The sequence below is a fragment of the Dreissena polymorpha genome, chromosome 9 (genome assembly GCF_020536995.1).
Source record: "Dreissena polymorpha isolate Duluth1 chromosome 9, UMN_Dpol_1.0, whole genome shotgun sequence".
Taxonomy (NCBI): domain Eukaryota; kingdom Metazoa; phylum Mollusca; class Bivalvia; order Myida; family Dreissenidae; genus Dreissena; species Dreissena polymorpha.
Genome location: NC_068363.1, coordinates 62,223,302 through 62,225,941, shown reverse-complemented (window position 1 = coordinate 62,225,941; position 2,640 = coordinate 62,223,302).

The window sequence follows — 2,640 nt, the reverse complement described above, 5'->3', positions numbered from 1 at the left end:
CACAAGTGTTTATTTCCTTTCTTAAACAATGGTGAAACTCGGTGCTTTCCTCCACATATCGGGTAAACACTCACTTTGAACAGACTGATTAAAGAGTTTACACAGAATGTTACATAGTTCCTCAGAGCATTCCTTCAGCAGCAGAGGGTGAATACAATCAATTCCAGGTGACTTTGAAGTATTTAGTGAAGACAATTTCTTCTTAACTTTGGCCGGAGTTATTTCAGTGTCAATTAGTTCATTATAAAAATGCTGTTCACTTAGTGTAGGTATTTGGGATAGGTCCTCGATCGTCTGTAAAAACACTCGAGAAATATGCATTTAAAAGCTCTGCCTTTTGTTCATCGGGTGAAATACGTACTCCATCAGAATTTTCTAGATCACCAATTCCAGTTTTTGTTTTTTTGACTATTGCGCATATAGTTCCAGAATGACTTAAGTCTGACTTTATATTTCCAGCAAGTTCTTTTTCAAAATTGAGCTTCGCATCTCTACATGACTTTGTAGCTGCATTACGCTTTTCAGCATACTGTTGAAAATAACGCTTTTGCACATAAAATATTTTTTCCAAGCTTTCTTTTCATTTTCAATAGCTATAAGAGTTTGTTTGTTAAACCATGGCTTTTTCTTCGCTTTATTTGATGGTTTTACCACGGAACGTATATTGACAGGAGTTGAAACGAGTATTTGACCCTTACTGTAGTCAATTCAAATTTATGCAAAAACTAATCATCCGATTTTATTGGTTTATACGTTATCTTGTTACTTATTAATTCCTCTTTCAAAAAAATATAACTTTTAGTATATTTCCGTTGTTATTATTGGATGTATAGCGAGTTAAACACGAGAAATACACATTTTATGTTTTACCCACACGCGTTTAACCTTGTCGATACTTTGTTACGTAACCAGTAGCTATCGATTAGCGTACATCGAAGCGCCGAGGTTATACAGTTTGATGTACACACTTAAGCCTTTTTTTAAATTATACTTTGGGTGTCAAAACATTCATCGTTTCTTGTTTATTTTCAAAGAGGTACGCTAATCGATAGCTACTGGTTACGTAACAAAGTTTTGACAGACTATTTGCCGATACGGACCCGTTTCATATCCGTCTCATCTAGAGTCCGTGTTTTACCTAAGTTGTATGTTTTTCTATCCCATTTTTTTCACTTTTACACCAGTCAGTTGTCTGTAAAGACTCTCTTATAGCAGTATAGTTCCCTTTATAAAAGTTTGGACGTGGAACATCACATAGCTTGATATCCGTATAACACATAAAACGAAAAGAAGGACACGAATGGTCACTCGCAGCTAAAGGCGGTAGTATATCTAGATCGTTCAACATACCATCCTCGTTAGTAAACAGCAAACCTAACCGCGAAGGTGATTGTCCAATACGATGTCTTGTCTCTCCACCCACATGTTGAAACAGAATTAAATCTTTAATGGTTTCCATAAACATTGAAGAGCAATGTTCTATACTGTCATGTGATTGATATAATTCCCAGTTCAAACTCCCATAATTGAAATCGCCTGCAATAAGGATATCTGTATCTTTCAGTTCAACAGCCTTTCTTAGAAGTAAGTTCAAGTTAAAGTTGTTCTCTTTGGATGATTGCGGACTTCGATAAATGTTGTCTATCAGTAAACTGCCTGACCCTTGAATTTCGCGCGGATCCAGATATATTCTACAAAATAACATTTGTTCAAAATATCTATATACTGAAAATTATCAGAAAATATTATCATATGCATTTATATGCTGAAGTTGTGTCATGTTGCCAATATGTTTTGGGAATCGTACACGGGTCGCACATTTCTACTAGAGCTATTAAGACTCGATTGGTCATTGTCGGTTCGGGTAATACTTACATGTACCGGCCGCGGGAACACTTAAGTATACTTACATGTACCCCGGGTACGGTAAATATACTAAGACGTAAACGGGAATTTTAACGCTGAATCGGTCGTTGTCGACTATATTTTTTAAATTAATTATGTTCATATGTATGTCAATTTTCTGTTAAATTGCCTCTTTATTATCGAGACTCCTACTCAAAAAATATGTTTATGCAGATATTTTTTAATTGAATTTTGATTCGTAATTAGAACCTACGTAGCTAAAGAAACTTCAGCGTACAGTTTATATAGTATTGACATACCTATAAAGTCGCGCCAGTCAAAAATCATAAAAAGCGACATTTAAAGTTATGGAAGCCAGAACTATTACGGTAATCGATAACGCGTTTTACCACAACGGATTTTAGGCGGGAATAAAACTTGGGTACAGTCTAATATCGACCGGGTACGTTTTAGTATATTTACCGTACCCAGGGTACACGTAAGTATACTTACATGTACCCGGGGTACATGTAAGTAGTACCCGTGCCGACAATGACCAATCGAGCACTATTAAGTGACCGTAATATGTCAAAAAAGAAACAGACATACACATACAGTATGTACTGAACTTCAAGTCCTGTTCATGTAGATAGATTCTATGTAGTTAATTTACAATATTTATTTATCAACGCAGTACAAGTAGTCAAGCGAAACAATTTATAAAATATTTGTTTTGCATTCTACTCTATATAACAGGTTGTTCTTTATTGATATTAATTTTTCCCGCTAAAACCA